The sequence below is a fragment of the Alligator sinensis genome, unplaced genomic scaffold, assembly GCF_000455745.1.
Source record: "Alligator sinensis unplaced genomic scaffold, ASM45574v1 scaffold570_1, whole genome shotgun sequence".
Taxonomy (NCBI): domain Eukaryota; kingdom Metazoa; phylum Chordata; order Crocodylia; family Alligatoridae; genus Alligator; species Alligator sinensis.
The window spans coordinates 941,732-956,767 of record NW_005841997.1 but is presented as its reverse complement, the minus strand read 5'-3'; the positions used below and the strand labels follow the sequence as shown (position 1 = coordinate 956,767).

The 15,036-nt window shown below is 43.5% G+C and overlaps 1 protein-coding gene across 7 annotated transcripts in view; it reads left to right on the top strand.

The window, feature by feature from the left end:
* HIC2 (HIC ZBTB transcriptional repressor 2) overlaps positions 1–15,036 on the top strand; it is a 99,990-nt gene that overhangs the window by 1,077 nt on the left and 83,877 nt on the right. Inside the window, exon 2 of one of the 7 annotated variants that reach the window (XR_003093547.1) lies at positions 6,415–6,659. The exons of the other annotated variants lie outside the window; for them this stretch is intronic. The gene's annotated coding sequence lies outside the window, so the exon portion shown is untranslated. Of the gene's footprint in view, positions 1–6,414; positions 6,660–15,036 lie in introns of those variants that run through there. 7 annotated transcript variants of the gene reach the window in all.

The window sequence follows — 15,036 nt, the reverse complement described above, 5'->3', positions numbered from 1 at the left end:
GCTGTCTCTCTTTTCTTCCCCTTGTCGCGGCTACAAAGCAGCGCGGCGCATTGTTGCCGTGCCCCCGGGGGGTGAGCGCAGCGCCGTGCCGCGCGGAGGAGCGGCCGGGGGCCCCGCGCGGGCTTGTCCCGGGTGGCCGCGGGCGCAGGGAGCGCGCCCCGCTCGGCCCTTATCGGCGCGGCCAGCTGGGCTCTCCCGGTGCTTCCCCCGGGAGGCAGGAGCGGCAGAGACGCAGCGTGGAGCCCGCGGGCCCCGCACCTCATTGTGCTCTGCCCTGCCGCAACTCCTCCAAACTTCGTGGCAGGGGAAGGGCAGGCTTTGCGAGCCCCCTGCTCCCGCGGGGCACTGGCGGGGCTGCAGCATGGCAGGGGAAGGCTTCCAGCCAGCCAGTTCTGGGCGAAACCCAGTGTTTTAGCAGAGGGCTGCGCAAGTCGGGCTGCGGGGGGGAGATGCTGCTGCTTTGTGGCTACAATCCCTTTGTGAGAGAAGCAGTGAGAAGAGTGGAATTTAGTAGGAAAAGGCCAGTTTTTCACTTTTCAGCTGCTTTCGGTCCAAAAAAAAAAAAAATGATGGCCAGGCCGCTGTTTGCGCTCTGCTGACGAAGGGGAAACTGCTGCGGGGAGCAGCGGAGCAGTTGTCACCAGGCAGCATCCTGAAATTTGAACAAATACCGATTATGTTAATAAAGGCACTGGCCAGATCGGCGGCACCGAGCAGGATTTTTGTGCGACTTAAGAGACCTCTTGTACGTGCGGGAGCAATTCAGGGGAGGGAACCGTAAATGGCTCCTTGGGATCATATCGCAGCAACTCTGCGTGGAGAAAATGACATATGAAAGGAAAATTGACTTATTTCCACAACTGCAAGTGGCCTCCTTTTTGTGCCTTTTCATTAGCAATCTAATCCTAAAAGCATTAGGAGCAATTATTTGCAGTAGTGCCTGACATTCTAGGTCTAATTATTGAAATCAGTTTAACTCTTGATGGTTGACCCACCAGGTCAAATCTGGGTGTCCTTTGTTATATTTTATTAAAATAAAAAGGGTGTGTGTGGGGGGAGGGGAAGAACCTTCAAACTTGCCACCTGCCACTGACATATCATTTTAGCTCTGGGGGGATCAGTGTGAAGAATAAGCGACCTCTTACATTTGTTACTTTCCAGTCTAACGTGGGTAAAGAAACTGAACCTAAAATCCTGCTGCTCTGGGTCTAAAATACATTGCGTGTTGTGGTGGGGTTCAGAAGAGAGTAATCGGAGACTAGCAATTGTTTTCTTTCTTCGCCCTGTGTATTCTAAGGGGGAGAGAGAGAAAACAAAATCATCCCCTTGTTTGGTTTTTTCCCTTTTTTTTCCCCCCCTTCTTTATAATAATAATAATCATCATCATCATAATCATAATAAGCTCCCTTCACTCAAGATTCAAGAGAGTTTTACATCTTTAATGCATAACGAAATGGTTCATGTTAGTATTTGCATATGTTGCTGGGCAGAATGACTTATGGATGTGTAGATAGTAATAAGTATCGCAAGATGCTTGGAGCACTTGGTATCACGTGATACTTGGTAGTGTCAGGACTGAATTGTTTGGCAGAGGCTAGTGTGTGACAGGAAAGAGAGGGGGTTTGGAGGCCTCAGTCCTGGAGGGTGTATGGTTCAATTTGCTTTGATGAGTACAGCATTACATTCTATGTTTTTTGGGTTTTGTTTTTTTAATAAATGGCTGATCGGTTTTGAGGTGGAATGGACTGAAAAGCCTCAAAACAGCCGCAGCGGTTCAAAAGTGCTGAGCAAATACGAGCATTCAAAATGTGAACAGGGGATGTTGCTACAAATTCTTCTTTCCAGCATCTTTAAAGCTTGTAGTAATAAAACCCTTTCAGCTGTAAATTGTATTTTACTCTTTTTTTTTTTTTTTTCATCTTGGAGAAAATAAAAAGTGTAACTGTGCTGATTCCAACCTATGCTCCTTGATAATAGATGTGGAGAAATAGGATAATGGTTAAAAATGGATGCATGCTTGCTTTGGAATCGGAATACCTATTTGCATTGATTACAGTGTTTTGCTCTACCATCCAGTTTGATGGATGTGTCATGGTTTGTCAGATAGGAAGAGTGTCTTTATGCACTGCACTGTAGAAATCAAACTTTTCGTCCCTTAACTAGTGGATTCATTGCTCCCAAAAGCTGCTGCTGCTGCTTCTGGTTTAATGGCAGTGATCGTTGCCACAAAGTGAGCCTCTGGGTTTTCAGCACAGCAGCAGATGTGGTCTCAGAGTGGGAGAAAACAGAATTGCATTTGCGATGCAGCCATTACGTAGGCCGTGCTGTGACAGGCAAAGCTCAATGAGAAGGGGGACCATTTCAGCATCAGTGGACATGCCTACCCTGCTGGGCTTGGAGAAAAATTAACAGGGCTCAGCTGTGGAATTGCTTACAACAACAGAGTCCTGGCCCAACTGGGGGCAGGAGAATATCTTTAAAAAAAAAAAAAAAAAAAAGACTTCCCTAGTGGGTTGGCTGTAGATTGAAAATAACTGACTATACCAGTAAAGCAGCTTGAATGAGTTTACATTGCTGTAGTACTGAGAACAGGGATATTGCATTGCAGTGGAGAATTCAGTCTCCTGTGTTACAAGTAGTATGGCAAAGCAACTATTTTTAAGCTGCCAGAATGATACGTATAATATTTTACTGCCACTTGTGCTAGTTTAGAATTTATCTCAAAATGTTCCTTTAGAGTTGCGTTTTCCCACTAAGTGAGCCCATCAGACTTTCATCAGAATGGCAATGGGAAGCCCAGGATGTTTTTCCTTCTTTGCTGGATGAGTGTTAGGTGCTGACTGTCCAAACTTGTTAGTCAGTCACACTTTTTATTTGCAGTTCCTGGAAAGAAAACTCATCCTTCAGTGCTGGCTCTAGATAAACAAGGAAGAAGCACAATGAGGTCAGTCCTGAATTTAAAGCTGATATAAAAGTGATTGTTACAATAACTGTAGGTAAGGGACTATTACACTACAGTAGTTGTACCTGCTTTAAGTGACAGGTGGGAAAAATTTTCATTCCTTTTCATTTGCGTTTGGACGAAGGCCCAGTGTTGGCCACAAACTGCAATCCAGGATTAATCTCCACATAGTGTTTTCTTTCTATATATCAGATTTCTCATTTTGTTAATAAGCACAGCCTAGCATGCACTTCAAGTCAGCTGTTCTGGAGTGGAAGCAACAGGGTTTTACATTATTGAAATGACAGCCCTCATGCTTTCATTGAGCCCATATTATTTGGCTGGGGAAGGGTAGAGAGGGATACTTGCTTGGGATCTGCGATTACAAGAACTCTGTTTGCAGTTATTGGAAAAGCAGGGAATTTGACTGTATCCAGGAATGATGGAATGAGTTGCAGGAATTGAAGGGACAGGACAGTGCCTTGCATACAGACTAATATTAACACCACCCCCCACCCCCCAAACATATAACTCTGTCTGCACTAGGAAACAGATCTACTGGGGGAAGAGGTGGTTGGCAGTGGATTTCATTCAGCTAGTGCCGAAGGTGGGTCTGCCGTTAATGTAGATGGAACAAAACTGTTTAGTGCTGTTATAAAAACTGTGATGAAGAGAATTTTCCACCAGGGCCAGTGGCCTACATGGCAAAGGTCCTGAAGTTGTCCTTTCTCCTCCTCTTTAGCTGCTCAGCCAGTACTGCAGATAGTTTATAGAAGTGTAGGGAGTCTGCTGCTGAACAACTGCAGTCACCTGTGTGTGAGCTGTTTCTCTAATACAGGGGTTTTCAACCCTTTTGCGGCGGGGTGGCGCATGGCTGAATGCAGAGCGGCGGCAGCTGCCGCATGCAAGCTTTCCCCGCGCCTGACCAGGTGGGTGGTGCCTGTGTGGCAGCGCGGGATGGTGCAGGGCCTTGCTCCATCCCCTCCTGCCCTCATGTACCCCCTAGGGCCTTCTCAAGTACCTGCGGGGGTACATGTAACAAACCCCTGCTCTAATATAAATAGACCCAAAAGCAGGATGAGCTATTTCTTTTCTCCTTTCTAAAGTTTTAGAAACGGGTTGTGCTTGGGTTGAAAGAGGTAGAAAGCATTGCACTCTGTATCATCCAGGTTGAGAGGGTTGTCTTTCAGTCTCTTTGGTAGAAGGAGACGGGTAGCTTTCAGTAACAAATGCTGACCGTCCCTTCTCTTCCCTTGCAGTCTTAAGTGGTAAACTTTTCTTAAGACTAAACCAGCATCTGCAAGTTCCAGGTTTTAAAAGAGGTATGTGATGTTCTGGCTCGTTTAAATCTGCTATCATAGAGACTACTGTACTGTGCCTCTTGATGCTTTTCTTATAAACCTGGCTAATCTGTGAGTTGTCTTAAGATGCCCCTGTATGCAGAAGATTTTTGGCTATGAAATGAAGGCTTGTACCCTGTTCTAAAAAAAGAGTATTGGGTGTTTCTGAAATGGGCATTATGTATCCCCGAATAAAAGCCACTGATATACAGGCTTTCTGTGCACTGTCAGGTTGCTACTGGGTTGTCTCTGAGTTCAGTTTGAAATTTCTCCTTTTGTATAGTAAAGAGCAGAATGAATGGATTTTAGTTGGTGGTTTAAATAGCTGATTTTAATTGTGATTTAAATTGGTAGGAAGGAAACCATGATTTAAATCTTGCTTTGCATTTGTATTGGTTATTTTCCTAAAGAGAGGTTGATTCCCACTGGGCAGTAATGATTAAGAAGTGTTGATTTTTTTTCCAACTAAATATAGCCTGTACACTTAGTTATTTCTTTTGCTAACCTTGAGGATGCACCACATACTAATTTAAGCAGTTTTTTATAGCTTAAAATAAGTTTATTGTGATGGCAAATGGTGAATGTCACTTGCTTAGTGAATTCATTTTTATATGCCACTTGTAATAAATAAGCTGCTTTTGAATGAAAATATGAACTCAGTTAATTGTGGAACACTCACATTTTGAAATTATTAGTTAAAAATACACTAAATGTGCTGGTTGAATTTTTTTTTCCCCCCCCCATAACATGGTTTTGCATTTATACAAAGGGAATATGATCTGTTTTTAGTCAATTGAACTGACTGATTTTTAGAACAAATAGACCTCTGCTTCTAACACCTAGTTTTTATTTGGAGATTGGAAAAGTTGCACAGACTTTTCTGCTTTTTCATCTCCCAATCAGTTTATTAACTGTGTATCAACTAATTACTGCACCGAACTCAACCGAATAAACTGAAAAGTAGAAAATACTCTCTCTGTACCTGCAAAAGAGGCTGCTACTGTCAAAGCTTAGTTTATCACCTCAACAGACTTCAACCAACTGGTTCCAGGTGCTTAGTCAGTGCTTTTCCTCAGATCAGATTTGACTTTCTTTAGAATTGGTAGCAAGCATGCTCTGTTTTGAATATAAATTTTGAATATAAATGCTTTAAATAGAATTGTTAATGTAATTGTTAATTTTTATCCACCTTGAAAAAGGACTAACTGGTGTTTTATACAGAACTTTTAAAATCGACATTCTGAGTCTCTGAAAGACTCCCTTTGTCCATTTTCAGAACAGATTGAAAGCTCTTGATAGCCTGCTATTTCTGACCTGAGGCAACCTAGTCTTCACAGAAAAATATGGAAGTCCTTTGGGGCAGGGATTGTATCTACCAATGTTTGTACACTGCAGTGAATCTATCCATACATTTACACACACACACACACACACACACACACACACACACACACACACACACACACACACAGAGCTGTGCCAGTGTATTTCAGTCCTTGCTTGGAAGTGTTGGCTGATGACAGATGACTTGTGAGACTGCCAGTTGTGTTGCAACTTTGTGATGTCTATAGGCTGGTATCTGCTAAGACTAGTTAGAAAATCATTTTGCTTGTCAACTGAAATTTATCCAGGTGTCTACATTTTTAGAGTTGCAAATTCTCTTTAAAAACTGCTGAGTTGGTGTAATAATAATGTTTTTTTGGGGGGGGAGGAAGGGTGAAACTCATCCTGCTGGGGTCTATTCAATCAGGGAAAATAGGATGGGAAGGGACACTGAGAGGTCATCTAGTCCATCCCCTCGCCCCAAGGCAGGATCAGCTAGACCTAAATTACTTCTATCAGACATTTGTCTAACCTGTTCCTAAATACCTGTTCTTAAATACCTCCCGTGATGGAGATTGTGTGCCCTTCCTAGGTAAGTTTTTAAGGTGTGCCTGTATGTAAGTGCTAGTGACTTCTGTGTCCAGTTCTTTGGCATGGCCTGGTGGGTTCAGTTTCTAACAACTTCCTTGGTGACCAAAGGCAGTTCTTCTTCCTGTGTCCGAATTCTCTATCTTTAAAATGCGGGTGAGATGTCCTGTTTTTGTTTCTTTATGTCATAGGGTTTCATCTTTCCCTCTTTTTGCACAACAGGACTCTGACCTTACCTGGGACTCTCACTGCTTCCATCATGCAAATAATGAATTATCTTAATAAAACGTTGGGGTATCTGGAAGGCCTGAGACTATGATGGCATGCCAGACCTGTCATGGAAGACAGGGCATCATCTCCAAAACTCCAGATATTTAGGCTTATTTTAAAAGTTGCAAAATCGTCATGAAAATGTACTGTCCAGGGTATAAAACCTACTCGGCTGTGTTATAATAAAAGAGATATTAAAGAGGTTCCCTTGCAGCAAATAGATTTTTTTTGGAAACACTATCTTATACCACCCACTTCTTCCTGGAAATGCCTCCAAATCATTTGAAAGCAACCACCTGTCCCCGTTTCATCTGCTGGGAGTGGTTTCTCGTCTTGTTTTGTTTTTCCTCTTGGGTTATGTGGTGCGGTGCCAGCATTACGCTGTGACTCAACAGTCTCGGAAATTCTTGGAAAAGCATTTCCGTTTGCTCTAGGTCAAAATTGTATTGGCAGCTAAGCTGACTGTACTGTTTACAGGTTGGCAGCATTCGTAAGTGAACTCCAAGGAGAGCACTTTTAATGTGCACCACGTTGCGCATCCATCCAAATTGCGGAGGTGTTCAAAAGGGCTGGCCTCTGACAGGGGTGGGGTTCCTTACAAGGGAAGGAGCTTGGGCTTGCACTGCAGTTCCTCTGGTCTGTGCACCACTTTGATGGTGGTTACTAGACGGCTGGCTGGTTGCACGGAGCCGATTCTCTTATTTTCCGGTTACCACGCGTAAGTCACTGCTGTGGTGATGTTATTCAGCCACTCGTTGGAGGCCCAGACAGCCATCTCCATGAGAAAGAGGGCTACAAGGCAGCCTCTTGGCCTGTGGTTCACCTGGTGAAAAGGTCTGACACCCACTGAACCAGGGTTGAAGAATTCGTTGGCCACTGATGTGTAATTTTGGGAAACTTTCTTAGCCTCTCTGTGTGACAGATGTGATTGTTTTGAAGATGGCTGAATGACATAAGGTCTTTATTTTCTGTAAAATTTAGCAAAGGAGAGTAGTAGTAGCTGTTCCTGTTGTGTAATACATCTGCAGATGCCAACTACCTGACTTCCCTACTAATAGTTCAATTAGTTGTGAGAGCTGAATGTTAAAAAAGACATTAGACCTTACTTATAGTTATCTATTAAATAGAAAGCTGCTCCTGAGGTATGTGCAAACAAAAATATGTAGTAGAGTCACAGCTAAATCGTGATGTCTGGGAGTAGCTGAATGCTTACCCCTTCCTAGGATCTTAAAGTACCTTGCATGCAGTAAAACAAGCTGCACAGGCACCCGTCAGAATGTCATTCCCATTCCACAGATGAGGAAACTTAGGCACAGAGAGGTTATGTGACTTTCTCAAGGTCGCAGCGATTCCATGGCGGAGCCAAGAATAGAGCCCAGGCCCTTAACCAGACGAATATACTTCCTACCACAGCAGAGGCAAACTAATTTAGGATGCTTAGCCGATCTCCCGGATTCTGAAGGGCTCCGATGAAATGGGATCCGGTGTCTGAAACATGTGGGTTTGGCCTGTGTGCAACCAGCTGCGCCCTGGCAGAAGCCTCCTCTACAAGTGGCTGCCTACTTAATATGGCCAGTGCATCCAGTCGTACGAGCCAGAGGCTTGAGTTTGTTTCACGCTCTAACCTCTGTTGAACTGGTAAGTCAAGACGGAGAGGAGAGGAGTCCAGATGAAGTCCAGGCAGGTTTATTGATGTATGTTTGCTTTGGTATTATTAAAATATTTGCTGACTTGTGCCGGCCTCGGCACTGGTAATATGGAGACCCGCGCTGTGCTTGTGTCTGTCTGAAGGGACTTGATCTGTACCTTCTCTCCTCGACCCTCCTTTAAAAAAACCAAAAAAACCCCCAAACCCTCCTGGATCAACAACAATGCACATCCCCGTGCAGAGGAAACTGCTTGCTTCCAGTGGCTCTGCCTAGTACAAGCAGTGAGTGGGAAGGTATCTTGCAGCACTAGGTCTGAAGATTGATTGGCTGAGGTCACGTTTTTTGTAAGTGAGAAGGTAGCAGCTGTCCTTTGTGGCATGTGGTGCACAGCATTTCAAGGGAAGTTGCAGGATTTTTTTTTCCATAGGAACTACTACATGCTGTGCCAGGCTGCTATCCCACCCCCACCCTGAGCTCGGCCTCTCCAGGAGGGGGAGGGGCAGTTAGGGTGTTGGGTAGGAGCTCTTCCATTGGCATTGAGCGAGTAAATCCCCATGTCTTGCCTAAACTCACTTGATACGTATTTGGGAACTAATTGGACGTGTATGTTAGAAAAAATAATTGTTTCTGTTTTCTACTGTTTTTTTTAATCTTCAGAGTGGAGGAGATGCCAGGGTGTGAAGGGAAGATGGTGTGATGTGCAGTGGAAGTATTTCTGTAATCTAGCAACTCTCAGGCTTTTTGAGAGAGTGCTTGAATTTCAAAGAAGTGGAAAGGTAATACGAACACACGGCTTTGGCAGGAAAAGCAAGCAAGCAAGCAATTAATTAAAAATAGCACAAGCTCCTCGTTGGTTAGAACCAAATATTCAGGAGGAAGCAGCTTCTAATAGATACGAGGCTGAGGGCAGTGCTGAACTCTGCCCCAAAAAGTTGGACTTGCTGCCACAGAGGGAGGTAGGACACTTCACAAGACTCTTAGACCAAGTGCCTGGTGGCAGGGCTTTCAGTTCAAAGGCACAAATGGGCGCCGTGTTGATGGCTGATCGCGGGTCAGATTCTGCAGATGCTTGCTTAGGCGCTTCTCTTGGATTCTGCAACTACTGGAATAAGCATTTGCACAGACCGGCCTAATTTGTAGCTCTGGGTTAATGCAGAACCGCCGATGGGTTTCTTTTGAAGTTACTTCTCAGCAAAGGCCTCGTCCACACATGGACTTGCTGCAAGTCCAGCTATTTGCTTGGATTCTTAATCCAGCTGCAGAAATGAGGTCTACAGTGGAAAAAGCACTTAAGATACACAGACGGGCCTTTGGGTAAGCTACCAAGGGAAAAAGTCAGCTGGAGTTAAAGTAGGGAAAAGTGCTTTTGTTCTTCAGCACGTCCTACCATTCTAACTAACCCTCACTCATTGCTTTCCAGTCTTTCGGGTCTGTGAGTCAGTATATTTTGGAAGGATCAAGTGGCCACAATCAATACTTTGGGACTCATTTTCTCTGCTGTATTTGGTGGGGATTCCCTGGAAATGCAAAGGCCCCTTTGGCAGGCGTGGAGCTGGCTTAGCTCCTAATGCTGGAGATAAGAGATGGGCTATAGCTGGAGCCGGTTCCGGTTCTTACATCCATGGGGCTATGCCACAGAGCCCCAATGCGGTGTTGGTTCTTAGCTTCTCTGATTGCCTCTGTGTGTAGCGGGGCGGGGATGTTACCATTTGCTAGGCTTGCTGCTAGGCTCAGGGAGAGCCAGGTGGTCTCTCTGGCTTCCACACCCTGATGCAGGCAATGGCATGGCATTTGACATTGGGGAATGGAGCCAGAGGAGCTCTTCTGTCTCCTGCGATGCAGCAGCCACAGGAAGCGGGGGCTGCTGAGTAGCCCTAGCAGGAAAGGGACAGCTGCCCATGGAGAGTTTTCCGTTTTGACGTTAGAACTTCTAGTGCTGCAGAGGAAGTGGTGGATCCTGGCAAGGCTGATTGAGACGCTTCAGTTTAAAATTGTGAGTGTAGCTTGGGAAGCACATAACAGAATGCACTTGCTCGTCTTTATTTACTTAGTCTTGCAGGATGCAGCTTGGAGGCTTGAGAGAGAAATAAGTCACCACAGTATTAGCTGGACACGCATCAAGGAGTTTTCTACTGCTGTAAATTATTGCAATGTTTGGGTGAAGTCCCTAGTGATCTCCAAGGTGTCTCTCCTTTTTTGGAGTCTTAAACAGTTTTGATCTCTCTCGCTCTCTTTCTCTTTTGTAAGGGAAAAATTCAGACCTCTACATAGGCTTAATCATATCAGCCAATGACCTACCAAAAGCCCCTCTCTCTCTCTCTCTCTCTCTCTCTCTCTGATGGATCATGATGTGGCACGTTCTGTGTAGCAGCCTTTCAGATCTGGTTTCTCTAGGGATGTGACACCTCTTTAACAACGAACCATGCTATGAGAATGCAAAACCTTAATTTGAGAGGGAGGGAAAGGAACTCATTCCTTTAGTCCAAATTCCTCTGCTCTGTTAATTGCATCAATTAAGCTTCAATGCATGTGTTTTACTTTGATATACTAAAACGATCATCTGAAAAACTGTATTTATTAAGTGTTTTTACAGTGGGCCTAATGCTGTAAGGGGCAGAAGTCAATGGAATGAGATCAGTTTGCAAAAAGAAACTTTTTCAATGGTAAAACAGGTAAAATGGACCCTATGACAGCAGTTGTTTTTCACTCGGAGATCATTCACTGAAAGAGCAACACCTCCAAAGCAGAATTAGTTGTGATTAACTATATAAACATGTCAGACTACTTTAAAGCTGTTTGGGAATGGACATCAATTCTTTTTAGGGTACTATGGTCCTTGAGCCTTTCTCCTGCTGGTTCTCCAGAGACTCTAGCAGGGAAATAAATATTTCCCCCTCTCTTGTTCTAGGATTTGGCAGAATGAAGGCTACCGCCTTGATCCAGTTTTAGCGATGTAGCTCTAAGAATGAACCAGCACAATAATCCTGTTTTACATTAACTGCTTTGAAATAAGGTATTATGAATGAGATAACCTTTTTTCTATTTTTTTAAGCTCTGTTGTGGCAGGAAATAGGATTTACGTTTTGCTGTTTTGAATGACTGAAAGATGGGTTGGGAGGGCAATTTCAATAGTAAAATTATTTGCAATCCTCTCCTTTAGTCCAATTTTCATAAGTAAGTGCTCTCTTTAATCGACTTGTCTTTTCGGTTAAACACTGCTGTATGAGTATTTGCTCCAGCAGCATGTCAGTTCTAGCAGCATATTCAATTCATGGTTCGGATCTCTGTGTGGGCTTCTCTTTTAATTCATATTGTTAAAGCCTTCAAATTCTGTCTGCTTGTTTATTCAGCCCTTCTACATAACTCGTCCATCTCTTCTGATCGCTGTGCACCTTTACCCTACCTTTTGCCCAACTTCAGACTAACACAGCTAAGTACCTCTCTCTATAGTAGCCCTTTTTAAGTGCCTACCCCTAGGTGCTGCCTGTTCCCACTTTCCACTCAAACTCTGTAGGGTTTCATGCTGATTCTTATAACTGAAACAGCCAGCCATCCAGTACACCCAAAATGTCCCTTGAGACCCACCTAAACACTGAGTACAGAGTACCAGAGAGGGAGGGTCCATCCATTCTCTGCTACTTCTGCTCTTCTTAATTTCTGGGGAAGTGGGGAAACTTAATGGCAATGGATAAACTACGGGGGCAGGGGAAGAGTGGAGAATTTGTTTTCAATTTGAGGAAAATCTTAATGTATTCTGCCAAGGGAGATGTCCCTTTGTTTTCCTTTGACTCATGCTTGATGTCTATCATATGACTCTTTTGCCCAACATGAGAGTCCTAGTGGTCTTTTGAATGGAGTAGGGCTGAGATGTGTTGCTGCTTTGTTTCGTTGGATGCCAGAGGTTAGCTAGAAACCTACAGTTGGACAATTCATGCTTGTTTGTTTTTTTTAAAAACATCTAGTGTGCACACCGGGATGTCCTCTCTGTGCTCCTGAATTGGCCTCCTGGAGGCTGCCCAAGACTGAGCGGGCTGATCTCTTGGCAGAGCTTGTGACCATGACTGAAGGCGGGCTATTGTCTAATGGGCTGAAACCCCTCAGATCCCATTCAAAAATGATGGGAACTTTACAAAGAAGTAGAAATATTTGGGGATTTCTTAGTTTTTTCTCTTCATAGCCCAGTTCTGTGAACAGGCCTGTCTTACCTTTTTTTTTTCCTTAAAAAAAGGCTTTGGTGTCATTTTGTACTCCTTTTTTCCAAGTGACCTCATGCCACCCAGTTGAGTGTGTTGAGTGCGCTCAATATCTTGCATCATTAGTGCTGAATCTCAGCAGCATTCACACTAGATCAGATCATTAATTTAATTTCCTTCCTCGTGCTGGGAAGTATTGTGGTCTTAGCATGAGTTTGTGCTTTATATAAAACAAGACACCAGCCTCCCTATATGGATAACTGAAAGTGAATATGTGTATGTGCCTAATCATAAAATATAAATATTCTGCTAAGCAGCTTAATGTTTCTGAATCTCTGCAGAAATTTCACATTTGACATACTTAAATTTTGCATGCAGACAGACATATGGACAAGCAACATACACCTGCACCCACAAAGTGCAAGACAGTATGCAGTATGCAACTCTTTTGCAAGTTTAAAGAAAGCCAGAATCCTTCTGTACCCTTCTGCTTTGCCATCACAAAATGAAAGGCCTCAAAGGTTTCTGCTCTCTCCCAGAAAGAGAAAAGGGGCATTTCTGTTTTACAAAAACAAAACTGCGTCCAAATGAGTCAAAAAGTGAAATAAAATGGTAGCAAGCTACAGTTGCTGCAGAAGTAAAAATGAAGGCTGATGCATCGTATGGGAACTCCTGTCCCTGTTGGGATGCGCATGGAGAGCTTGAGTTTTAGTAAAATAAAAATCATGTTGTTTTAACCGTTTGTATAACTTAGTACAACAGAAACCAGACAGTGGTGGTAGTGCGACACCTCCGTCTTTATGTAGTGATGATGACAGCTACTCCTTACAGTGGGAGGGGAAAAAGGGGCTAACTAATGCAATTGGTTGGGCAGCACTTTAGAGAAATTGAAGGCCTTGTGTCCAAGGCTCCTTTCAAACCCCTTGACATCCAATACTCAGATAAAATGAGCTATAGACGTTTTGATCGCTGCCGAGTAAAAGACGGTTGTCAGTGGCTTGGCTGTGTGTGTCTGGGTGGGGTGGAGGCAGTTCTGGTCAAGTTGTCTTGCTGTGGTCTTTGGGGATTGTTTTACTGAAACAGTCTTTTTATGGGCGTTTTCAGTAAAGCCTGTTTTGGACCATTGCTTTCCCAATGAACTTCTGTGCCCAGCTTTTAAATCAGATGGACTGCATGCGCAGAGGTGGGCGAGGGAGCACACATGAGTATCACACTTGTGATCACTTCATGAGTTGGGAAACAACAGTGACTGAGGACTTAGGTGTGGCCATTTTCACAGACAGCTGCACTTGACAACATGTGGGAGTTACCTGGCATCTACTGGATGTAGTTTTCCATTGATTTTTGTGTGGAATTGATTTATAGAGCTATTTAATGGAATTGATTCTTTTTACAACTTTTTTTTTTTCCTCTCTCAAAGGCCAACTGTTTTTCTTGAATGATGGTTCCAACTTTCCGCTTGTATACAAATACATACACGCAGACACCCAAGCAGTATGATATATTCACCCTCCCTTCAATGGCAATCTAAATGTTGAGCATCTCCTTTTACCTTTTGAGTATTAGATTTGATGTATGAGCTGGAATAAATGCAGCGTGCTGGAACTTGCAAGATGAAATCCTAGTTGTGGGTATAACCACAGACCGGTGGTCCATTAAACCAGTGACTATTGGGAATGTCAGTTGTGGTCATGTCTGGGGCACAGCACTCCCTTTGAGTTAACATAGGTAGACATTTTCATTCTTTCTGACTGATGAACAGAGGGACAAAAATTCAGAATTCACTGAAGGGAAATATGGAATTGCGCAGCCTCTCTCTGCAAGTATCCAGCTAGGGATGAATATTAGTTCAGTTAGCTTTTCTTACACTCTGTCCCCCAAAGCAGATTATATTCAGAATATTATACAATTACAGAAATATTGCCAAGAAATAGAAAGTTGGAACTTTTAGTTTTACTCTTTGTAGCTTAATACAGTGAATAGGTTTATTTTGCTGTTTTCTTAGATTTGGGTTAAACTTTTGATTGGACATTATGACCCTATGGCAAATTACTAGGGCTCAAAAATGTATGCTTTTGGCTTGGCATCCCTACTAACAAGGAGGTGCTGCTGGACAAGTGAAGAGCTAATCTCCAAAATAGGCAAGGCTTTAGTGATTTTATTTATTTATTTTTTTTAAACCACAACTCTGCAACCTTGACTTTTTTTCACCCAGAAACAAATGCCATCAGGTTTCGGAGAGGATTACAAGTAAATTGCTATGTCCACTTTTTAACTGGCTGGGGGCTTGCATTCACGCAGGAACTGTTGTGCATGTATTGTTGCAATATGCTTTTAGCCATTAAGGATCTACCTTCCAGTCTTAGATTATTAGGATTAAGAGCTGCTGGCCAGCCGTCTTTTGGTACAAGTGATGAAGACTTTGGTACCACATCCTAGTAAATCTTACAAGCACGCTTGCAGGGGAAAAAGGAACTTTACCATTGCTTTGTGAAGGAAAGCTGAAGCAGTTGGATTGGCTTGTATTTTTATGGTGTTGTTTTATATACTATGGTCATGTTGTAAACTGGAGTTTCTGTTTGTTTGGACATCATACCAGGTATTTTGCAGTCTGTCTCTCTTAACAGCCACGTCTCTATCTTGCCATCACATGCCCTGAATATCTAGGTGGATTTAACAAAACCAGCAGAGAAGGCAGGCTCTCTTATCTGTCTTGCCCCATGCCAAGCCTC